The sequence below is a fragment of the Acanthaster planci genome, linkage group LG04, assembly GCF_054643075.1.
Source record: "Acanthaster planci isolate LZ-2023a linkage group LG04, COTS_SCS, whole genome shotgun sequence".
NCBI lineage: Eukaryota > Metazoa > Echinodermata > Asteroidea > Valvatida > Acanthasteridae > Acanthaster > Acanthaster planci.
The window spans coordinates 14,109,886-14,136,723 of record NC_141780.1 but is presented as its reverse complement, the minus strand read 5'-3'; the positions used below and the strand labels follow the sequence as shown (position 1 = coordinate 14,136,723).

The window sequence follows — 26,838 nt, the reverse complement described above, 5'->3', positions numbered from 1 at the left end:
ACGGGTAGAGTGTATTTAATTTTACATTTAGCTTGAATGAAGGCATCTTCTACACTTACAAACACCACTGTCATTCATAAATTTTTCTTTGATACTGTCTAAAACTGGGTTTCAAAATACAGCACGTCCATAGTGATATATATGTAGGTCAGTATCTTCCCGCACAGGTCCAAAGAAAAAAATGATTAACACTCATAACGAAAACTGATAATGAACACAGATATGTATGAATGCTAACATAATGTTAAATCAGTTGATTCAGAATTGACATGCTCCCTTTAATTAACACTGGCATAGTTTACACAACCTTTCACTAACTGCACCGTTACTGCACAGCTAAACAAAACAAAACAAAAAAATCTAGAGCCCTATTCATCTGGATCTGAAACTGGATCCATTGGCCTTCAAGGAACCTTCAAAGTCCAGGCAGGGATATTCTTTTTTCCAGTCTTTTTAAGAGGACAAAACCTGGTAAACACCACAGGAGGAGAGGGGCAAAGAACAACAATGGACCCCCATCTCCTTATCAATGGTCACCAACGGTCACACCAGCCTGGCCAGAAAACAATGTAGCCTTGGTGGTGTTGACCAGCACTTTTCTTGTTTGGCTTAAGTGGGGCTTCTTTTATTGGCCAACGCTAGGCTGGTCGCCTGGCCACTCGCGACCGGAGAGAGAATAGTTTAAGTGGGTACAAAGGGCTTGAAAATATACATCTGGAGAATACTGTGTTTCTGAGGGAGAGGGTGACCAGTGTTTAAGATATCTCTTATAGTTACATATGAGCAGGCAATGTACTCATTCACATTTTAATTTTTTTCTATGTGTGCATGTCCACCTTTCTGTTCCTGAATTTTATGAACTCTACTCTGTAGGCATATCTGACAATGAGAAACCTATCCAACAATGCATGTATGTTCAAGGTTCCGTAGCAGGCAGGCTTTAAATGTACACACGTTCACCTATGTATAATTTCTTACTGCTGAAATCTGTGAGACTGTAGAAAGGCAGCATATTAAACTTGCTTTGAATTCCTTCTCTTTTTGTAAGGTTTTTCCCCTCCTCAGGAATAAAATAAAACTGTAACAATAAGAAATACAAACCCCGTCTCAGGCAAAACCAACACAGGAACCCCCACTTGGTTCACAATGAATTGGGGGATCTGCGACCTGCAACAGTCTATCAAAGCTGCCATAGAATTCTACAAAAATAAGAACAATCTTTAACCTAATTTCTTCCTCCCCCCCCCCCTTTTTCAACTTTATGGACACAAAGCTGACCCAGTTGTGTACATGGCGTGCTGAGAACTACGTCGCCTGGCTTTACACTTCACAATGATGGGATCAAATGGGGGCAGGGAAAAAAGTCGGTGGTGACAAAAGGCCTTTCGGAAACTTCAAACGTAAAGGCTGTGCTTCTTTCAAAGAAGGGGGATGTGGCAGACCCAATGATCTACAAATGTTCCCATTCCACAGAGTAAAATCCTCCTTGCATTTAAAAAAAAAAAAGGTCTGGCACTGTGCAAATACAGGCACGGCTCTTTCCGTCAATTTCGAATAGAACAAAATTAAAGCTGGCAAAAAAAAAAAAAAGAAAGAAAGAAATTGGGGGTGTTATCGCTTCCCATCAACACCTGCACTCTTGTTGAGCTGCGCGAGTCTCCCCTGCACATTGTTCCCCAAACAACCCGCCCCAGCATATGAGCTACCCCGAGGCCCTCAGAGGGTTAATTTGAAAACTAGCACCGAAATCTGACCTGAATCGATCCCTGCGCGCTCTGGCTTTGGCACACACCAAGATTTTTTTCCTTCCTTCTTTTTTAGTAAAATCAGCACCGCCTTAACCAAAAAAAAAAAGAAAAAAGTCTGTCGGGGGGGCTGGACCGAGTTTCAACATGCTTTTCTTATTCCCCCTCTAAATTTGGCTCTCCCCCCTTCGCATTCCTCCAGGTTATGGAGCAGTACAAGTAGCAATCAATGTTTGTTAGGAAATTCAGATTGCTGAGTCTAGAGAGAGAGAGAGAGTGAGAGAGGGGCAGAAAGAGCTGGCCGCTTCAAGCAGTGCCCTTAATACTACAGACTCTCTACTGGGGCTGAGTAGAAGGCAGCCTCTCTCATGTATTATGCTTGGGGGGAGGTGGTGAGACTGAAAGCAGTGTGGGGCTGATGCCAAGATGGGGGGGGGGTAAAATAAGTGATCCGCTTTCTATAAACTTCAAGCCTGCTGTTTTGCAATGAATGAAGCTTTTACACCAGCACCGACTGAAAGAACTAGCACTATGGTACATGTAAATACATGTACTTTATGTACATGTACATGTATGTGTGTCCATGTGTGCAAGTGAAACCGCCCATCATAGCTAGATGTATTATACATGTATATAGGTTTTCAGGCTACGCTGTATGTACATGAATCTACATGTTCATTTCAACAATGTACAGGTACATGTAACCGTAGTTTGATGGGAATCAAGTCTGATGGGAGCACTACTGCACAGTGTGGTCCGGCCAAACTATCACTGTTTCATGCAAGACTTGGATTAACAATGCTAACTTAGAAATGGCCACACCAAGTACCGGTAAGCGGTCCTAAATCCATTTCCATGTAAGTAGACAATGCATTACATACATGCACATGTCCACATATTGTACATACAATGTATGCACAAGTCTGAACCAGCATTGGTACACTGTACATTGGACTGTATAAAAATGTATTCATGCTAAGTGACCACTGTAAAGTGCATTATAGCAAACCCTTCCCCTGTGCCTATTGTCATGAAAGTACATGTAGGAATTTATCCCAACATCTCAACTCCAATGTCAGGTGTGCCAGACATGTTCTCTATATACTAGTACCATTCTCCATCCTCTCCCAATTCATCAAATATATAGAGCAAGCTGGGCCCCAAACCCTGAAACACAATCTGTCCCATTGATCCGCTTTAGCAGATGAATATAAAAAAAAAATGCACGCTGGCATATTGTAAGGTGTTGGCGGCAAGGAACACAGTCCCCAGCGCTGCGGCAACGAGTCGGGAGATAGAGGGATGCTGTTCTGCCTTGACTGCCAACCAACAATACAGAGCGGGCTACATCAATTATCGCATACAGGCCCAGGAAATGCTGTATTCCTCAGGGGAGGCGGAATCTTTGCACGCGCCGGTGCAGACGTGCCGCATTGACCTAATTTCAGACTCTTCATCCAGCGATGATGCGGGTAAAAATACGACAGCAGCGGCTCTTAAATCATAATTTGGCTTAGGCACAGCGCAGACTTTGATGAAGTTGATTATGCTGTCCTCTGCCCCCTTACAAGTGTCACTTTTTCTTTCTTTGTAGCAAGTCGGTACCAAAGGGACCGCGTGTACCTATCCATCACGGCAACGATAGATGCATCCTTAAGTACCCCACTGAGCATCTGCTAGGATGTCATTTCCCAATCGAGATTCACATGATTACGCTCACACACACTCACCCACATGCTGTTTGACTCCAGCGCTAGCCATTTCTCCCACCTAAATTAATCACTGCCCACAGAAACCAGACACATGCTCATTTTCAAAACATTTTGATGATGTAAGAAGTCACACAATGTTTCACTGAAATTGAAGTCAGCACACTTAGAACCAAGCTGCAGCAGTGAAGCGTGGACGCTGCAACTTTTGGAAGACTTCTCGTTGATTACACTGACCATCCCGCCCTCAGAACAAGAGAGTTTTACACCAAAACTAGGATCTCGAAACTCATTTTAGGTGCACTTACATCGATGTTATCCGACTCAACAATGCCGAATCCAAGTCCTGAGTTTAAAGCCTCGAGTCCGAGTCTCGCGTCACACACCTTGACTCCAAGTCATGAGTCACAAACCTTGAGTCCGAGTCCAACTCACGAGTCACAAGTCATGAATCAAGTTGTTCAGCCAATTATTCAAACTATGGAAGGACATCCATGATCAAAGTTGTAAGTTCGCTGTGTGCTATTTTGTTTATGCTGATTAATTTCATACATTGCAAAAGCTATGGGTACAAAAGCTGCAGTTTCGAATGCAGCTTCAAAATGGATGGAACCAGCGAGACCAAAGTCTAAGCTGAATCCAGTCATTTCGAAAACGCCCATACCAACACCACAACCACTTCGCCCAGGCCCAAGTAACTTCACACGTCCAGCGCAGGCCACGCATTTTTCATTTACATGCGAGCCTGACCATTTTGCTAAAAGTGTTCATATTTGCAACTGGTTCTGGAGACTATGAGGCTGAGTATGTACATCCATACAAGTAAATAACAAATGTACGCCCAGCGCATAGTCTGATCACCGCCACACAGTTTGCTGATAAAGAATATGACACGTCTGGTTGACTCATCAGTGGGTATTTAGCCATACATAAATGGGCGAATTGGAAAACGTGCAATGCGATGAAGCTCCAGGCATGCAAACCAGTGATAGCACAGGTGCATACATATTAATTTTCCAGGACGTATATGATAAATATGTTTAATGAAAATGTGCTTACAAATTAATTTTCCAGGGCGTATATGATAAATATGTTGAATGAAAATACATGACTTGAGTCACGAGTCACCAAGCTTAAGTACGAGTCATTGTGGTCGAGTCCGAGTCATCCAATGTGACTTGAGTCGAGCCCGAGTCATGAAAAATGACTCAAGTCATACAAAACTGATTTACATGCATTAGTGTACAAAAGGCTGCCATTATCAAACCAATGCGAGGTTTGAGTTGAATGACAGAATGAATGACAGCGACACACGTGCGATTGCAATGTACGTACAATGTAGTCCCCCAAATACTGACTAGTGTTCGTTCGATCAATTAAGAAATTCTGCAATGTCATCCAGCAAGGCCAAGTGAAGACCAGAATGATGGATGGCATAATGTACAAATCTTAATATGAGATCTTAGAAAAAGTAATTGCGCTGACAGGCAGGACTACATTTCAACCAACCACTTGACGGCTGAATTAACCTTATCTGGCAGCCTTGAAGCCTTGATAGCCCACTATTGCAAGAATTAAAATATTTCCTATTTTTCACCAAAAATAAAAAAGGAAATAAAAAAGGTGTAAACTGATGTCAATCAATCAATCAATATTTGTTTTAGTTTTGGAAGAATGGAGTAATGCACACACCAATCTGGAATGCCTTCAGTGGAATCAAATCCAAAAACTCTAAAATGCAAATGGAATTGGCCCCCCAAAATGAAAATAAACCATGGCATCATTTTACTGACGACAGGCTCCAAACTTCCAAGGAAATATTTGAAGTGACAGGTTGGGGCCAAATTTGCTGGTGGTTTTTCCAGAAATTCCGATCAGCTGGCATGCACAAATGAGCCGAAAGCAGGGCCAAAGTTACGCTCTCATTACGGGCAAAATGGGCTGACACCTGTCTGTCATATTTGGTCTGGGCCCACAATTCCACCTACTCCAAGGTGTTTGGAGGGCAGCACGTGGAAGCAGGCCCCAGTTGGGGGTCTCGCACAGGCAAGGTGAGGCAGGATGACTGTGGCAGAGGCTAGTCTTGCGTTCAAGCCACTGAGGTACCGACACGTTTACTGCCTCGCACATGACACCTAGAAATACTCTATCCCTAAAAACCCTTCGTGCAGTGCAGGAGAGGTGAAAAGGGTACATGTTGCCTCTGGTCACGAAGCAGTGAGGCTTTGCAGGTTGAGAAATATGTCGTAACACAACTTTCTGTTAGGGACCAGGACCGTTAAGGGCTTTGCTAGTTTGAAGGAAAACTTTATCTGTCTGTAACGAAGAGAGAGTAATTACAAACAACTGCAGAAATCAATTGGACACTTCCTAGATTCTTCAAAATCCATCAGGTGGTTTTGGGAGAATTTTGCTAGATTGATAAGGGTACAGCCAAGTCACTTTTACTTAACATGGTGCTTGAAGATCCTTCAAAGTTTCAAGGAACATGCCACTGGTTTTCTGCAGTGTCAGATTTTCCAGGTTTTGGGAGAGGTTCCTAGCAAAAACGCCGTGGGAGTTTGGATCAAACTTCCATTTGGACTCAATTTACGTACATTTTGTTGATACAGTAGGACAAAGTTACAAGCTGGGACCCCCCTAAAAAAACAAGCTATCCCCTGCCTTTAACAGGACAGCAAACTATGTTCACACACATACTGGTATGCAGGGGGGTACCCAGGGTACCCAGGTACCAGACTCTAATTAGTGTTTGTGCAGGAGAAGTCAGTGTCCTGGACCCAGACGGTGACCTTGTCACTCACAGTATGGACACTGGCTCCCCCACCAGAAGCACTGACCGCTGACACCACGGGGTCACAAAAGACAACTGAGAAAAAAACCCAAACTCCCCCACTAGAGAATATAAAACTCTGTTGCTGAATCTGGTTACATCTTGAAGCAAAACAAAATATCTCAATGGCCATAATATAAATATGGAATGTTTCTGCAGTCCAGTCAGAGGCAAAGATCTTGAGATACAGCAAAGAAAAACTTAAAAACAAGATGTAGTCAGAGGGAAAGAGGAGCTGCTGTTTGCCCTCTGGCCTGGCTTTTAATGGAAGGTCACTGTTATCCAGCCAATAACCTGCTGCGTGGGCTTGACCCAGCAAGTCTATTCTTACAGATGTTGCCTGCGGCATGTTGTGTGTCATATGGGCATCTATGTGCAGTATGGGAGAAAGCATGTGCTTAAAGACTGATGTGATAAAGACAAAATATGACATAAACACACATGTACATGGCCTACAAGTGATGCGAGTATATAGGGCGAGAATGATTAAGAGCAATGCTTAGAGCTTCCTGAACAATTTGCAAATGTTGGGGAAGAAAAAATCGGGAACAGGGGATTAGACAGGATCCTGTGATGATGGCTACGCTCAAAACGTCAAAGGTTTGCTGAATGTCAAATTTATGCAAGTTTGCCAAGCTCTATCAGTCCAGCACCCCCCCCGATCCTTATCTCTGGATCATCTGATCAATAACCGTACATTCAAATTCCTCATTCCCAGCAACTTTTCTGACAGATGCGACAAGGGGGCTTCACGTAAATGCTATCCCTTACTTCCAATTCCTGACTTCTCCCCCATCCCCCCCTTCAGCTCCATTTCTTCTCCCGATAATAACTACATAGCTAGGCTACCGAGTCCAGAATGTGCGTGGCCTATTTTTGTGCCCACAAAAGACAAGAGCAACAGAAGAACCACAGGGGCCCGGTAATTGCTACGCCCCTAATGCTGGGGGATTAGAGCTGTGGGAGTGATAGGCAACAGTGCAAGTGGGATACCATCTGTGCAGTCATGATTGATGGAGCTTCAGCCTAAGACCGTGAGCCCCTGCAGCCCTCCCAGGTAATGCCTTCTGCACGCACCCAACGCTCAAGCCTCTGTCTCTCAGAGTTGTTCTCCACGGCATTGTCCGAAAAAACAGGAGTGATGCATTCTCCCATACATACTGTACATGTACACGTACTAACTGATCCAGTGCCATATTAACACAATGTATTTCCCACACAGTGTACAGGTGAGTAAAACGTCACATTACTTATAAAGACAAAAAAAAAAGGCACCTGGGAACAAATCAAATAGGTTACACGAACAAGGACACAAGGTACAAATTCTTTGTAACATTTATGTCAGGACAGGAAATATGATAATGGTTGATTGAGTTTGACAAAACTAAAAGCTGCTACCAGTACCTGTGACTAGACCATGTAATTGGGTCAAGGCATATGTACATTATGTATGCATTCTACAATCCTGGACAAAATAGTTGGAACACCTTGTGGGAAGCGTGGTGAAAAGATCTCCCTCTCCCCCATTCAATGTTGTGGTCATTTATTGGACCAAGATTAAGCCCAGCTTACGCAATGAGAAACAACATTGACAGGGGGCAAGTGGGAGGGGTGTTCCAATGAGAGTTGTCCAGGATTTAGCAGAAAATGCACAATTACTTCCTGTCGAGTTCCATAATCGAAGATTTTATAAAGGCCATGCATGCACTCCAGACTCTGTTGCCTTACAGGCCCGTACAACCCATGCTGGATTGAGTCACAGTTTATACATCAACACTGCTTGCAAGAGCACCTCCACCTGGCTATAATGCCAAATCCTTGAAAGGATATTTAGCACTGTGCAGGGCAGACGCCACTGCTCTGTGTTTCTCAATATACAGTCAGGACACAGTGATGCTAAAATGCATGAGTGCATTTTCAACAGGTGTGGAGTGGCAGACCTTCATTAGAATATACAGGTATGCTTCTCTTTCATATGTTTCTCAGGAAGCCATTAGAGCTTGTGGCGGGCTGTGCATGGAAGGACCAGCATCTGGCGGACCTGTACCAGTACTCCTCATCTGTGAATTTCATTTTCCCATGCTACTGTGTCACATTCAGCTCTGCACTTGAAAATCACTGGCCCAGAACCCAAGTCTAATATGATTTATGTAGTTAATCACCAATGGCACGGTACGCACTTCTCTAAAGGGAAAGTTAATCAGTCATAATCGAGGATGTTTGATTAAACTAGTTTGAACAGATGCAGTGAGCACATTGCAGGGTACCAAGTACATGGTAATGACACAAAACACAGCAAAGGGGTCAGTAACGTTAGCAGCCTTTCCTCAATGGTTTGAGACATTTCTGTGTTTCAACACCCAAACACCATGCAAGCTGTAGTTTTAATGTAACAGTAGAGCACTCTATGTGCTTTCAAAGTTACATGCACATGTACTTCTCCCTTTTGCAGTCAAACCTGGATGGAACAACACAGAAATCAATCTCTGGGTCTTGGATCCATTTTTGCCTTGTCACTGATACAATAGAAGAACAGGCTGTGCAATGCTCATCAAGACAAGGCAAAATTGTCAAATCAAAAGGGAAACATTGCTGAGGTAACACTAACTTACTAGCCCCCTTTACTGTGTTCTGTCCCCAAATATTAGAATACAAATTAGGAAATCAAGGTACAGAAACAAGCAGCCAATTTTAACTGCTAGTTCTTAACGCACTGGATGGAAGGAGCTTTGAGGAAGTGTGTCTTTGTAAGCCGCCAACTACACCCACACAAGAGTCTGTCCAAAACTCAAGAAATCCAGTCTTAGAATGTTCCCTGGTGCCCTGTCCGTGAACCAGAATAACCAGCTCATGCATCCACTGCACTTTCTGAATGCTCTGCGCGCCCAAGCGGAAACACACAAAGACCGCCCCCCCTCCCGGATGCCTGATTGGCATTCCGCCTCCAAATGGGGCTAGTTCCCGGAGTAAAAGTACACTGCTCCCGCACCCCAGCCTGCATTGTCTGATGAGTAAGCGTTTGAACACAAGGAACTGGATAAAAACAATAACTTAAAAAAAAAATTGTCAAAACCAAAGCGTGGGGCAAAAGGCTGTGATCCGACTAAGAGCACGAAATGGAAAGAAAATTGCAGCGCCAAATCAATACTCAATGGGGAGCCTATTGTGGAGACGTCAACGATACACACCGGGGCCCGTTGACGAATGTTGGCTGAACAGGAGGAGGGGGGGGGCTTGTGATGTGTGGTGTGAGAGTGTACTCTTAGTGCAGGGGCCGGCTGTAATGGTGTGCTAAATTAAACACATCTCTGAATGCATTAAGCAAGATAAATTGTTGAGCTCATACAGTTGGAGGGGCCCAATACAATCAAAATTGGAAAGCCATATCACTTGTACTTTTCAAGAGGGGGGAGAAATCAGTTCTGTTGATGGGATCTCAACCACTGCATTTAACTGCCGATTTTAAACAGCTGGAATAATTAATACCAAATCTACATGTATCACCTCTAAAAATTCAGGCCCATGTCCAATGCATGCATGCACCAAACTGATGTGTGTCTGTGCGACTACCTTTTGTGAATAAATTCCCCCCCCCCAAAAAGGAATTGCTACAATAAACTGTAAACTGGTACATTTATATACATGCATGTACACGTAAAAGCACAAGTTCCTCTTTTTGAATTTTTCAGACTTCCTGCAGGAGGATTTTCAGAGGACCAACTTCATACATTAAACAAGAATTCAGGCATTGACTTCTAAATAAGACAGATGTTCAGCATCTCACCGGCTGCGGTGAATGGGTGCTCATGCCTGATGCACATATAGTGCAGAATATTTAAATATTTAGAGTATTTCATCTTGTTCTCGTAAAGTGCCGGGCTGCAACATCTCACACAAGCAACAGTCCTGAAGTGACCTTGGAATCATGACAAACGAATTAACTTTTAAAACAGAATAGACCATTCAAATACGACTCTGGATGCATCTCTTAATACAGTGCGCAGCAAAAATGTCAGATATAGGAAAAATGAAGTGCACAGTATAATGAACGAGGAAATTTAACGCGATGGAATCGCTTGCTCATTTTGTGATGTAAATGCCAGCACTAATGACTGCAGAAATTTGTACTTGTGAATGATAGACAGTTTCCTTCCCCCCTACAAATCTGCTCTCAAATTATCCCCCCTAAAGCTTTTTTGAGTACGGTGCATCTCCAGTCTGTTACCCCCAAATGCCTTGGCCCCCAAAAAACACTTGGCCGGTCAGATCGGCAAACCCTTGTTCGTGCCACATCGGGATGGCATTTCATTCGTTTCGCCAGGGCACCTTGGCTGTTCCTCAGAATGAAAATGTCAAGTCAACAATAAAAGCCTCCTTCAGAGGGGGGCCGTGTTACAATTTCTCAAGCACGTGGGAGAATGGCACGAGGCCGCGGGAAAGCAAATGCATTCCCAAGGAAAAAAAAAAGAGGAAAGGAAAAATAATTGCCTGGTTTTTACTAAAAAAACCCTGAAGTACTCCTCACAGGTGTACGGATGAGTCACCATGGTAAGATATGGACAGGGTGACAAAAATATGCACAGGCACTTCAGAAATGTTTTAAACAAAAACTGGAAAACCTTTCGGACTGGCGCTAACAGCGAGCTGACACTAAGCGCACACTTGACGTGGCCCCTCCAGGTATACGCTGAGGCCCGGTCTTCATGTCATGCTGATGCAGCGTTGTGCTGAATTTCAAAAAGGTGAAAGAAGAAAGTAGCGGTACGGCCCCCCCTGAAAAAAAAAACTTGCCAGTGTCTTTCAATGAAGAATGCATGAGGCCGCTTGAGGGTGTGAAAGCAGCACCCATGGTATCCTATGCATGTATCCTACATGCAAGAACCTTCAGGGAAGTAATCATGCCAGTTGGCCAAGGCAAAGTAGGCGAAGTAGGTAAAGTTTTTTGGTCCCCCCCTTTTTTTTATTCAAGACGGAATGACACTAAAGCGGTCCAGGTTAAAGATATTCAGCCTGCTGGCATGATTCCCAGTGTTCCAAATGAACTTGCTACCTTTTCAGGGTGTGGCTCATGAATTTCCATGGTGTTTGGGAATTTGGTCGGGGGTAAAAACAGAAGACTGTGTGGCAGGAATGATAAGTTTCTTTAGCTGTGCAGTAAAAAATCCTTGTCGACTTAACACTTCTTACCCATTTGTTGGCAGCCATGACTGGCTTCTAATTTTTGTTGCTAAAGTAGGAACTGTATACAAGTATATGTAAACATAAGCATCCAATGATGTCCCCCTACATACATTGATACTGCAGCTGACATTCTCAACAAGACTCCAGAGTGGGTCAGGCAAATACACGTAAATGTAAGCATGAATGTGTGTAATGTGTTACAGCGGTTCTACGTTCTTTTGTACACACTAGGAAATATTTACAACCTAACACAACAAATGAAATGAAAAGATGCCAAAAAATGAATTTGAAAAATCTTCACAAAAACACAAACTCGTTTCCACCAGAACCGTCAACATCTCAAAAATGTGCTGCAAGAAAGAAGAAATGTGAAGTTACACACGGTAGCCTACTCTGCTTATACAAACTGAGAATTAAGTAGAAAGGTTTTCTTCAGAACATAATAAGTAAACCCCTTGACAGCTATTTTTTTCTTTTAATTTCACAAGCCAAGGTCAGGACCGGAAAAGGGTAATAAACGCTTTCAGGTAATACATCATCTCCACGGTAACACCTGCTTTACAATCTTAGACATGATACCAAGGAATACCGGTACCTGGTACATCAAATGTACCTTAACGGCGGGCCATGAATCACCTGGGCTTGGCTGGAGCATGTTCACATACACAAGTATGTAACCGTAGGAACAGTTCAAAGGTAAACCTGCTTGACACCTTGCAGCCAGCATGCTGGGCATTGACAGACATATCCGGGGTTGGGGGGGGGAAGAGTGCCAGTCACAGACAAGATCAAACAGAATTTGAGCAAAGTGTGAGCAGGTTTCTCCATTAACTACTGTACATGTACATGCAAACAGTACATGCCAGTGCGTACCCCTGTACATGTACATGCAAATAGTACATGCTAGTGCGCACCCCTGTACATGTACATGCAAACAGTACATGTACATGCTAGTGCGTACCCCTGTACATGTACATGCAAATAGTACATGCTAGTGCGCACCCCTGTACATGTACATGTACATGCAAACAGTACATGCCAGTGCGTACCCCTGTACATGTACATGCAAATAGTACATGCTAGTGCATACCCCTGTACATGTACATGCAAACAGTACATGCCAGTGCGTACCCCTGTACATGTACATCCATTCCTCATAGCCACGTGAAGAATGAAATGTCTCCAGTTCCCCCAGATATTTTACCAAGCGGCACATCACAGGCAAAACAACTGATTGCAATGTGTATGCCTCAGTATGAATACAACCATCACGCTACACCACGAATAACCACATTCAATAAGATTGTACAGAATGCTATATCAAGTGACTATGTGTTAACACCTCCAGTCTGCTTTTTCACACAAGAAGTTGGTGCAGTGGAACCCAAACGCTCCATTTTTTATACACTTGGTCCATGGTTTAAAGGTGACTTGCCATTGTGCTTCACCTTGGGATTTCTTCTCCAGGTTCGTACATGTATGCATACACATCTGGCTGTATGTAATGGAATGGCAACTACTCCACAACTCAGACATTTATTCCCACACTGAGCGACTACCAGTTCACTGACCAGCTGGGCCAAACTTTGTACAGCTGTTAACATAAGAGAAGTTACTGCTTACACAATTGGTGTGCTAAGCAAAACCTGATTACCGGTAGGAACCAGTCAGCACGAACACCATTTTAGCTGGTAACCTCTACTACTGTATTATCTTTTAAAAAAAGTACTGCACTAAACACAATTCTCTTGAAATTGGCCCCTGGAAGATGCTGGCTTTTCAGATCAAACTGCAGGATAAGGGGACTAAAAATGTAGCCAACCTCACATTCATGTTTATGGATAATAATGGCGAATTTAAAAACCACATGCATATTTGTACATCTATCAGTACAATGCTGCATCATTATGATCCCTGTGCCTTTCAAAGGGCCCACGAACATTCCTAAAACCATCTACACTCCCTGGGCCTGGGGACTATACAGCTCAGTGCAGGCATTCCGGGTGCAGCAAATGGCAGATCAAACACAACAGCCACCCCTGCCCTGATCACAACTGCAGCGTACCTTGTTAATACTCATGGGCTGAGAGAGGCAAACAGGGGTACAGCGCCTTGCCCAAGATCACAACAGATGCTTCTCACTGGATACAAACTCCTGACCTTATGACCGGGAGTTAAAAACCTTAACCACTGGGCCAAACATCCCCCTGAGGGAGGGAAAATGAAGAGGGAGAATTAAATTCACATCTTTTATTCCAACTACTCATATCAAGCTACTTTAAAATTTGTTTCAAATAAGTACCGCGTCGTATATTACCATTCACCTGGGGGAAAAAGGCCCCCAAGATGGAGTGTATTTCTAAATTTGCCCCAAGAGCAAAAAAAGACCCTTCCCAGCTTCCTCAAAAAGGAAAAAGTGGTCAATTAGTTGTACAAATATTTTACTTCAAACACACAGCTCCAGTTCATCACAACCCCAGCAGCTGAGGGGTCTGTGGAGAGAGGCATGACCAGCTATTTTTTTCTCCCTCTCTGTTTAATGGTTGTTTCCTTGCAGGCTCTTGTTTTTCTCAAATTAACAATTTGTTAGATGTCATAATTAAATTTCTGAAAAGGAAACCGTCAATCTTTGGAGTGGCACAAATTCAGAGGTACATGTATGGGCCAGTGATTACCCGAAGCGCTGCAAATGAAACAGCAAAAAGAGGGGACCAAGAAAACGCTGTTTACTCCAGGCTACAAGTGCAGCCATATTGCTAGCTCATTAACATCTTCCATCTGTCATACGACCATGAGTGTGGAGGTTAAGCCTTTTATCCCACAATTGAAACAATATACATGTAGGCCTGACCTCTGAAATGCTGAAACTGACATAAAAAGAAAAAAAACCAGAAGGACATTAATATGTTGTTCCACTCCCTTCAATAAAAAAGTCAGCCTCTTCACTGAAATGCACCAGCAGAAATCAGTTAGTAAGACAACACTCGAGCTGCATGTGAATGTACATGTACATTATTTCAACCTGGCGACAACGATAGGAACAGGAAGTCTATCGCTCCATGGTGGCGTCTCCAAAAGTGAAGTGAAGTTGACTGCTGAGAGAGATGTGAAGATCCACATAGCTCGGTGAAGATCCACGTGGCATGGTGACGCTGCAGGGACAACGTGCCTTAAGCTCTTGAATGTGTGGGTTGTCTGACACTGTCCTCAGAACTCTGATCCTTTCATTGAAATATTAGATGTTGGTCTCAGTGCTCGAGCCAAATTTGTAAAACGTTTGAAAAGGGGTCCACTGACATCTTGGGCCACTGGCCGATTACTTCGTGGCATTATTTAGACCTCAATCATCATGCCGGTTTTTGTGCATGACGCATTGAGAGTGAGGTTCAACTCTTATCTTCAACCTGTACCACCTGGTACAGGATACGTATGCACCTGTGAACCGCAAAAAGAGGCACGTACAGGTACCTGTATGCATGCACTCACATGCATACAAGCTGGCACATATCTACATGTACGTACTGCATAATGTGTAAAGTACTGATAATAGGTGTGCTAACATTGAAGAACTTCACCCTATATAGGATCCATGTGAAGTTTGCAACTCCTAAGCTTGAGTTGGGAGTGCTGTGCCTAGCCGAACAGTAACGTACATGTACAATCCACTGGTGAAAACTTGTTTGCAGATGTTCCCATGAAATGCTGTGTATGTGCATAGGGGTGTTCTAAGTGGATGATACACATACATGTACAGTGCCCTTATCAATGGGTAGTGAAATGTGTGTTTGATTCCATACTGACTATTTCCCAACATCTGGTCACTGTAAACAAGCTCCAAGCATTCAGTTTCTGTCTTTTTCTTATTCCTTCCACCCTAACTCCCTGGTGTGATTTACTAGGAACCTTCCTCATCCTTGCAAACCCCAGCACCATTTGTATAGAAAACTACCCACATAAACCGTTGGACTTTGTTTACACGTATTTGTGGTGTGCCTAAACCCACATAAAACATGGTCAGTTTACTATGCAGTACTCATCCTAACAGATTCCAACAAAGCCTGGTGTTGGTGTTTGGCTGGTTGGGGATGGTGAGGGTCAACTCTATTCTCTAAGCGGCACAGAATTTTATGACTTGCCAGTAATTTATTCCGGTCTCTCCTCAAAATGCCATATATCAATGCAGACTGATATCACAGGCTGGGATACTGGTGCCAAATCAACAACAATCTTTCAAATGAGACATGACAAGTGTCAATAAGTCCAGAACACAGCAGTCTGTCTTGTGGTCGTGAAGAAGGGTGGTGGTGCATGATCTAACAGCAACATGGCCAGTTGTTTGAGTGTTTTTGTATCCTCACTGGGCATTCCTGAAAAACAGGAATAGTTGTGCATCTGTACTCGGCATCAGCGGGTGAGGCAATTTTCCACAACTGTCGTCAGATTAGTTACGCACGAAATCTCATTCGAATCAATCTCAATATTGGGCCACAGCATCTTGATGACGCTTCTGCTCTTGACAGTGATCAAATCTCCTCACCCTCTGCCAGGGTCTCAGAAGCATAGAGGAATTTTTTTTCCCCCTCAAAGGAGTGATAGCACATTTATGACCCTTTAATTGTCCCGGGATCAATAGAGCAATCCTGAGTTACAAATGAAAAAAACGCAACCCCTGTCCCTTTCAGGCACAGTGACGACAAGAAATAATACTTGAGTTTCTACCTCCATGGATGGACCAACACCAGGAGGTAGGGAAGGGAAATGAAGCTGTGCCAACCACTATAGAGGCAAATAAAAACAACTGCCAGATCTTGCAAGGGTTTGGATAGCGTACAGTACTCTGTGAGACTGCATTAGTTAGCCTGTTGTAAAGATGAATTCAGTAGGAATGAGATTGGTTGGGAATGAACTTGAATAGGAAGGATAAACAGAGGGTGGCAACTCGAGGGGCACTTTAACCGGTTTAATGGGACAAGGTACAGTGCATGTAGCTGTTTCTCATACCAACCAGTGGGCAGAATTTGAATAACTACTACATCAAACTTGAATGTCTTTTTAATCAATGTTGCCATCTTCCCTCGCAAAGCTGCCACGCTTCTTTGCAAGGCATGAAAAAAAAAACCTCATCTCATTGTTAGTGGCAACTGATTCAGGGAAAGGTGTGTGTTGTCTTTAGCAAAATTTCTTTGAGCTTTCACATGGATGGCTCTGGGCACAAATAACTGGGAAAAAAGATTTGGTTTACTACAAAAAGGCTTTCACAAGGCAAAAATCGACATCAAAATGCACAGCCACATGAGGAAAAAACAGGGCCATTTCAGTCTAGACGTTGAAAAGTCAAGACCTCCGGCAAAGATAGGTACTGGTACCTCATAAACAAGAAGAAAATTGAAACATCATAGGCATGCATCAATACACTTGTACAGAAATGGCCCAATGATACAGAGAATACTTTGCCTACAGACCCACACTACAGCACAAGACTACTGGGAAATCATAGCTCACTTCATTTCCGGATGGGCAGAGCTTTTCTAAGGGGGATTACGTTTTATCAGGTTCAAGTGGGGGGGGGGATGATTTGGATAGGGGTTGTTCTGCATGGGGGGAGGGAGGCCAGCCAATGACATCCATGTACTGAGTGGAGCAATGTGGACGTGTTGGCATCTTCATGTATGTGGGTCAGGGCAGTCCCCACAGAGGCTCATTTCGTCTGGTAGCCTTCCCCTTTATCAAATCATGACTGGGAACAGAGACATCAAAAGTTAGCCGACAGGACTTGGAAACAAGGCTATGCCTTATTCAGTTGTACTTGGCAACAATGACAATAAATTCTCTTCAACAATGAATGGTTGAACAATGATAAAGCCATTTATAAATTCTTATCTAGCAGTACAATGCATACATGTGTCAGAGTACTCAATGTATCTGAAGGAGAATCAGTATGAATTATCTACGGTAACCAAACTGAGTGGTACAGGAGGCTGGTAACATGTACATGTACGTACAGTGTACATGTATGTGCACAGAATTTGCGTATGACTGATTCAAATTTGTACAGATCATGGAAGCAATCTACTGTACTTGTGAACATATGCATGTGCATTACTGGATCAAACATCAATGATCAAGGCAAAAAAAACTACATATCTCCACAAGCAACCTTGATGACAGGTTGGATATATGTAATCCTACAGTAAAACCCCATACTCACCATAGGATAGTGTAAAGATTACGCACACACATGTATAAATGTACATGTACATACATGTACATGTATACTGTATACATGTTACTGCAATTCGGTAGGTGATTGAATGGTCTTCATATGCACTCCCCACACAGAACATGGCAAACAAATGATTCACTCTGTAGTGAACACGACAGACCTGCAAACACTATGCCCCAAGATGGTCATCTCAACCAGATGCACATGCAGCTTGGAAAATATTGATATTCCCAACTATACAATGAAGGATCTAAAAACAGCATTTTGACATTTTCTGCGTGGGGGCCGAGGTGGCTTCTCAGGGGCCGCTGTTGAAAGACTTGGCCCGCGAATTGATTTCTATCACAATGTCTTCAAGCAACAGAGGAAGGGTGCATCAAAAAGGAACTCAGGCCCCAACTTGGTTGGGAGGGGGGGAAGATATGGCAACTTGCACTTTCTTCCCCCCTCTTACGTCAATCATTACCAGGTAAGGGCAGGTAATCTTGGCAAGGGGCTGGGGTGAGACAGGTATAGGAGGGCAGGGTGATGGGTGATGCCATCGAGCCCAGATGAGAGAGTGAGTCACTGGGCCACATTAAGTTGACGAGAACCGCTTAGCTAGTTCTCTAGACTCTGAGGGTCCCCGGCACTGGATTAAAGCCATTATAAACTTACTTTCAAGATGGAAAAAAAAAATCAAGCAGGCATTTTACAAAGGGAGAAAGTGTTTACACCTTGGTAAGGCTGGGACTGACCACTGCGGAAGCGTGGGGATGATTTGGCGGTGACCGTGTCTGTCTGCATTAAAACATCGATGCAACAGTGCCATGTGACTCCAACAAATCAAACAGGTCATCCTGACTTTGAGCTATAAATAAAAGTGGTGCCAGGGTTGCTACAAGGGAAGGTGGGACACCATAAAAGGGACATGGTCACCACCGACCTCCATGATTTAACCTTGAAGGCAGGGAAAAACTGCCACTGATACCCCTGAATGCAGCACACTGAATGAGTGACATCTAATTACTCATCTACAGGTCTCTAAAGTTGGCACTCATAAATTAATCCCAACTTTCCCAGGTCCTTAAAACTCCATCAGGCTGGGGGGGGGGGTCTCGGATGGAGGAAGGAACAGCCCAATCGCTTTTTCTGCACATTACATGTATTATGAAGCCTGTTACCTCCTCAAACCTGAAGTACGTGTACCAAGGATGTGGCACAAATTTTTGCACAGTGGAAGAGTGTGGAAGGTTGAGACCGATTCCTTCTAAACCATGGCACACCAAGTTTGAGTCAAGTAGAAAACGCCAAAAAAAATTCACTAAGACGATAGGAAATATTAATGACTAACATCAGCCTAGTCAGTATTGTCATATTTGCATACCTCCAAATGATGTTTAAATTTTAATAGATCAGCAAGAAATACTGCTTTGCCGAGGGGTACTGATGGAGCCAAAGCTCTGTGGTCATGAAATTTACATGTACACTGTACATGTATCAGTTATTTATAATCGAATAAAAATCAGGAATACTGCAAGTCAGCACTCTCCGCATGCGTTTTTCTACACTGTTCGGCCAAACTAACAAAGCATGTTCGATAATCATTACTGCACCTGCATGAATAAAGTGAAGCAAATAATATCCCACTGTGCAGAGGGCCCTTTTTTTTGGCGCTTCTGAATGACCCAGATACATAATGTATTGCCACGCCCCTCACATCCAACCGACCAATGGGCATGTCGGGCTGCCGTCACCTGACCTGTGCGGGACAAGGGTGTGCTGGGCCCCATTGGCCTGCCTCGGCCTGCTCCACATTCGTCGGATTATCCCCTCCAAATACCAAATCGGGTTTCAACTAAAACCTGTAACCCAACTCCCGCCGTCTGGTAATACCTGCTCTTCTTGTAACCCTGTCTTCCTTCGCAATTTTCAACCGAGGGGGCCCAAAAAAAGTGACAAAAATACAACCCCCAAAACTGAGAGAACTGCCCCCAGAGGAGGAAACCTATTTTTTATTTTGTCCACGCAGGTTCTGTAGAAAAAAAAAATCATCACGTCGCACTGTAACCATATCTGCCGCAAAGTAACGCTGTATCGACCCGCTCAATTCTGTTTTACCGCCAGGGCTCGCTTTCTCCCGAGTCAATGAGTGAGTCACCAAGGTATGTGAGCATGCACCATAAGCATATGCTGAATAAAAGTTGGACGGGGGGCAAAGTCGTGATCAGCCAATGGCCTACGCATGCATGCTGTACATGTACAAGTGGTCTGGGTACCAGCACACGTACATGTACCGTGTGTGCTTGTACTTTTTGAGGTCTTGAGATAACACTGTGGTCCCCATTTGTTTTTCCATTACCCCTTGTAAAAACAATGCAAAATTACAGGTATTCCCATCTACTACTTAAAGCAAAAACAATCCAGTATGGGGTCTTGTCAAAGCAATCGTGATGTGCATGTGTGCAGTGCAAATTCCTTTAATAAGATGGTTGCTCTGAATTTCCTTTACAGGTGGGAACTATTTTCACGACCAGCACATCACTTGTTGGTTATCCAATACTGCCACAATTTTCTTTTCTTATGGTATAATCCTAATCAATCATTCGGTTGAATCAACTATTGATATGTTATAAATGACGGCAAACGGTGCGACTCATTTCCAAGTAAATGTATTTTAATGCCCACGCATATTTTCCAACACAGTGTACCATATCTGTCAATCACACCCTATTGATAAGCTATTGACAACAAAAAAATCTGGCGTAATCCACAACCTTCGGTACTTGTCCAAGCACAGTGCGAGTGAATCGATATGCACAGCTTTGACACCCAGTGGGGCTCAATGATATGGATGTAGGTCAATGAGGCTGATTAATGTTATTTCCAGTGACACCAGTCTGGGGGGACTTCAGCCAAGCATAAGCATGTACTATACAATGTGTTTAAAAAAAAAAAAGGAAACCGAAATTAATTTGTTAATATGTCCAAGAAATGAAGAACTTTATCTTTTTTAAAACCACACTGTATTAGGAGTAGCATTGCTTACATATCTGATCATGCATAGGGAGAGGATATCCATTGTGCACATGTACATGTAAGGGGGGGTACGAGGCATCTCCACTCCTCAACCTGTAATTGAAACCGTCCATCCTTCACCGGTGCTATGCTCATCAGTATGTAACTAGGTCAGTATGGTTATATTTCCAAGGACATCCTCGCCTCCTTCTCCCCCCTCCCCTCTGAGGAATGGGGGAGGGGAGGGGGGGAAGCCAGCTCCGTACTCCCCCTTCCCGTCCGCAAAACCCTCATCATTATCACAGTAGAGGTACTTGATGAATGACCTGCTTGTCACGGCCAGTGACGAGGACGGGCATCTTTTCGTTTTCTAATGGTGACATGCTGGAGGGTATATCCCTGATGGCAACAGGAACATCAGGTTTGAGTATTCTTGAAGTACCTTCCCTCTAGTGCTCCCTTTTTTTAATGAATGGACAATGCACTGAATGCTTGATAAGATCACGCAATCTATGTCTGGCAAGATGTACTGATTGGAGATGAATGAAATTTGATCGCTTAATAGGGCTTGTCATACTTGCATTTGGACTTAGGGAATCCTAATTTTTTTAGAATTGAGTGGGCATGATACAATCGTGTGGATGCATGAATGTGCATGTGAAGGTGTGAGTTTTCCAATTTCCTAGATTTCACTCCATGTGACAAGCTTTGCAGTCTCCAACCCTGAACTTTCTGAATAATCAATGTGATACAATGTACGCTGTACACGTCCATCACTGGGATTTAACGGATAAGCCTGAGCGATTTTTGGTGTGTGTGCTGAGATGAGGTACTCGCTAAAGAAGTTGAAAACGCAGAGCAAATTCCACTGGACCATGAATAAAAACCTACGGAACTGACTCCGCCTAATTTTCATACCGACCTCCTAAGAAGCACTACTGTTGTACCGTATTACAGGTATGCCAAATGATACCAAGGATATTCTGGTGTCACAAGTTTCCCCAACTTAACTGAAAATTGCCTCATCAGAGGTTTGCTCCTTCTCTACAGACCGCTACTCCCACTACACCCCACCCATATTCTAGCAAAACCTTATTCCAACTCTGTCGCCCCCTCCAAAGACCAAGGCCTGCTCCAGGCCGATAAGACGAGACTGTCTCTTGCTCAAGAAATCATGGTCAGAGAATCATGCAGAGAGAACCCAGAATGAAACATACAAAAATACAAAATGCCTTGGCACAGGGTGGGGCTGATAAAGTAAAATCCGAGGGCGGAAACTGACAAGAAGTCACACGTATGACAAATCACCTGCGGTTGGCAGACTAATGTCTACCGGACATCAATAATTTTTATTTTTGCGCTAACGTTTTAAGGTGTTTCCCAATAGCATTACCAGTCTCTTTTTGGACAGTTGCACCACTCAGAAGTGTATTGGCTTAACACTTAGAAACCACTGTCTTGATAAATTATCAATCGTCGATAAACAAAAAATTTTTTAAAAGGTACTGGTACCTTGGGCTCCAAACATTTCAAGATATCATTTGTGTTTTGGGTTTTTAACTCATGACCAGAAAAATGAGGGGTTCGAATCCAGCCATGCTGTGTCCTTGGGCAATTTACTTCATCCCCACTTGCCTCTCTCCATTGAGGAGTTCAGCATGGATACTGGCATCAACTAGGGAGTAACCTCCGGTAGACTGGCATCCCATCCATCCATCCATCCATCCATCCCATCTTTAGCGCTAATATTGAAACTGGAGATGAAAATGGACCTAATTGGACACCTTGGCCAGAGATGTAGTTTAATACAGTACACCCCAAAACAGCCAGCATGTACATCATCAACTGTGAAGATCCTCACACATTCTATTAAGCAATTGGACAGTTTACATCCTACACACACGCTGCTGCTGTGGTAGATTACAGATTAGAAGACCAGCTGGAGTGTTGAGGGAGGTGTGGTGATGGCAACCGTTCCCCCCACGTTTGTTTCAACTCCCTTCCCCTACATAGGAAGCAACTCCTCAGGTGTGACTGAGAGGTTAAGCTTCTCGAACCCGCCAGCTATCAGAAGGGGGTGAATTGTCATCCTTTCCCAAATGTCGAAGGTGCCAAAGCCTGGCCGAGCCTTCCTGTCTTTAGAATAAAGTGGGATGGCTGAGACCGAATGCATGGGGGGGGGATATTTTGTTATCTGCCTGAAAAAGTACTTTGGGTTTTCTCAGGGGACTGTCTGGTAAGGATGACTGACATCATGCCTTGCCGGGCTGGATTTTCTTTTTGATTTATATGTAGCTATTCATTTTGATTTCTAATTTCACAAGTGCTTCGTCAGGGTGTGCTGCACAGCAGCTTTATTTTCTACCCACTATTTTTACGCCTTCCACCAAGTGCAATAGCTAGATTAGAAGAGTAGACTTAAATTCCCGATGGCTCGGCACTGATGAAAGATTAAAGTTCATGTGAACTTTGCAAACCAACTGCACGTGTTCATGTGTGCACGGGCGTTATTCCCATCCAACTTGACGTTCAAGCAAGAAAGCAATCTTTCCAGAACATTTAACGTGCACAGGGCAATAAACAGTTGGGCTCAAAATGATTCAAACCCTTGGGAAAATAACATACTTTTCTAAATTCTTCATTTGTGAAAGCTGGTATGTTGGTACTTCCACTATATCTTTAGTCTATTTGTTGCAAGACACAAACCCACATGTGTGCTGGCTAAACTTCATGAAGAAGTTAGAAAATTTTCCAAAGGGTATGAATAATTTGCAGCACAAGTACATGTATATCAGTAGATTCTGTGCAGAAGCACCCCTATTGCAGGTGAAAATGAGACTGGTTGGACTAACACCACTGCTGCTGTCAAGCGTGACAACTGAGGGAAAATTTCTAATCAACTTCCCTATAAAACACGTGTGCACAACCCCTACCCACATGTACATGTACATGTACATGTACGCATCTCCTGCACTGTGTCTGCCCAAATGGGTAACCTTGACAGCAACGAGCGTCAAGCTCGCTTCCTCTCACAACCAGAGCTGAAATTATAGTGCTTTTGTCTTGTACAAATTAAAATGACAGTCACACGCATTATGCAGATTGAGTCAGGTTGTATTGACCAGATTGGCACCACGGCTGCATTCTCCCCTTGCAGAAATGGCTTCTTGTTCTTGCTTCCTAACATTAGCTGCCGGTGCTGCTAATTTGTCTCATCCGCAATAGCAGTTCAAATGCATTTCATCTGCATTTCTAGTACACATGTATACTTCTATTACTATTAATTTTGAGGGTGGAGTAACGTTTTCATAATCATGCACTACGCTGCCTTCCAAGTTCCAAGGGGTGTCTAGGTTCTCATATGGAACTACTCAGACAGTAATTTTGCTGTCCTTTCCCCTTGCCTTGCAGTTTTGTACATGTTTCTGTATCAACTTTTGGTGAGCTGGTATCAGGAACGTTGAAGAGTAACCTGATGCACGGGTATTTTGATATCTCACTTGCCTCGTTTGCTTCATGCAGCCTCTATTCCAGTTGTTAAAATAACACTGATTGCAAGTGCACACCGTTGAGCCTGCTTTATCGACCTGGTTGACGACTAATTCAAATTCAGAGTACTGTTCAAATGTACAGGAACTTTTGATTGGCCTTCACTTTTACAAGAAGAGAATCGCAGGGAACAGGAGCAATGGAAGCAAATGTCTGTGGGTTATGAATGAGTTTCTCTTCAAGACGACCTTTAAATGCTCAGTCTGGAAGTTGACTAATTTACCAGCTCGTTCTCTCAATCACTAGGAGGGCCAGGGATCTCCATCTTCAGCCCAAAACAAAAACATGGAACAGCCTGCAAAACATCTCTCACGACCCAAGCATCTTCTGGAAGTGACAGCCAGACTTAATTCAGAAAACCTGAGGAACAGGCTAGCAGACTCCACGACTGATTTAGGAGTGAAGGGGGAGGGGATGTCACCTGGAATATTCAGGGTGGAAAGGTTACATTAAAAATCCCCCCCCCAAATTATAATAATACATGCAATTCACTTCTCTGCTGGCTTTTATGGTAATGCTGAGCCCAGCCAAGGAGTCCCAGGAAGAGACAGAGAACAGCAAAGGACTTACGGGTCCCGTCTTTGCCCCGCTGCATTCGCCTTATCAGGCCAGACACCATACATGTTTATAATTAGGCTTCCCTTCAACATGAAACTGAGGCTGTTGACTTGAGTCACTTGACCGGTGCCCTTTGTGTGGTCCTCGCCAAATTAACCAAGTCTTTGGGGGGGGGTACGCAGAGTCCATATTGATGGGTGGAAGAGACCTTTTTCTTTCATAATTCTGGTATGAGCAAATATCCTAAAACCCATGCACCACAGTCATTTAATGGCTTCATTCCTCTGGGTATAGAGGTGGTTGTTTTTTCACTTTAATATTTTTTCTTTACCTTTTACCAGTCTATGTCTGTCCCTCTGGAATATGAGTCATACATAAAGAGGTGCTCCTTGGGAAGGGAATTTCTTAAACATTGTACATATACATCATTATATGCATGTCAACACATCGACTTGTACTGTATACTCTTTCATGTTTAATTGAGGTGAAAAAGCTAGATAATTCTTTTATAAACTTGTAAGTACTGAGAGTCGTTCTTCACTATTTTAAATTGCATGGGATTAACATGCACCCATTAACTGTACAAAGATATATGTGACTTCAAAGAATGAAAGCTCTTTACTTTGAAACCATGCCAGTGCAAGATGTATGGAACATGCACATGTATGTTCGTTACAAATGTCTGATATCTTTTGTGCCCAAAGAAAGCATGAGTGCAGCCAGACTTCCAATCCAGTAACTCCCTGCTTACTAGGTTTTTGCACAACTCTGGGACTACACTGAGAATACGGTGTGACTATCAGTGCAAGGGCAAAATCGGGTGTAAAATTAACATTCCCAATGGCTCAATTAAAATCCTTGAAAGCACGAGCAAACATCATCTCTCATTTTCATCTCACGTCTGTGTGAGCAAATTTGAGAAACAATAATATTACAGGCTGAACTTTCCCCTAGAAATATGCCCCGTTGGAATATCAACAGCAAATAGGAGTGCCAGCTCGGTGTGTGACATGCATGCTCAGTACTTGCAACGTACTGTGTGTGCGTGCTTGTCGTCGGTTACACAACCCATTCACAAAGCATGTAATGAAAATCACACAACCTATTGCTCAGAAGAATTTTTTTAGCCCATAAAACCTTTGTTCAAGTGTCCCTTGCATAACATAATGGCAGTCATTTCAGCAATGTCGCCAGAGAATGTAATCCTGCATGCACACTTCCCATCCACAATTGGATAATTCATTCTAGCAAACTGAATTCACATAAATTTCCTATATCCTCGGGGAGGGGGGGTATACAGCTGGGGTGTTTTTCCCCCGTAAATTTGTGCACAATACATGTGAAAAGCGACTGCACTTTTGGGAAGCTGAATGCCTCTCTGGAGATTGATATTGGTATCAGCGCTCTGCAGGAATTGTATGGAAAAAAAGGAAATAACTTGTCTCTTTACTTGGCATTCGGAACAGCAGTCTGAGCTCTGTATGTTGATGGGTGTGTTCCATTTAGTATGGCATCCCAGTGAAAATTGACATCATGTCGGAGCAAAATGTTAATAGTTGCTACTGATTTTGCACAGTTTCATATTCTTTCAAAGGGCTTCACCCTCAACTTTACACCTCAGTATCGACTTGTGAATCATTTTGTTAGGTTCAGTCGCACATTTGACAATGCTGCAAATCTGTACAGGTGCCCCTTTAACTGTGCCCAGTAGCCCAGGCCTCCTCAGTCCATGTCACCCATAATACACAGTGTTATATCACTGCTCCAAAGATTAATCATTGATATACTATTAGATTTAGTTCACATGTCCTGGTACCTAGACCCCATCTCCAGACTAGGGATTGTTTTTTTCTTCCCAAGCAAGCAGGGCTCAAGTCAAGGGGAGGAGAGATAGTGATCAACTCTTGTTTGTTACCACCTTCCTTGTTGACTCTGTGATTGCATCCTGATAAGCGTGGGGCAAAAAACACTGGCCAAAGTGCCCTGCAGTCTAGATGGTGCCCTGGATTTGAAAACTTGGCCCGAGGAGAACTCACATTTGCA

The 26,838-nt window shown here is 43.4% G+C and overlaps 1 protein-coding gene across 2 annotated transcripts in view; it reads right to left on the bottom strand.

The window, feature by feature from the left end:
- The window catches only part of LOC110973992 (uncharacterized), an 85,726-nt gene that overhangs the window by 20,297 nt on the left and 38,591 nt on the right, over positions 1-26,838 (bottom strand). The window lies entirely within an intron of this gene.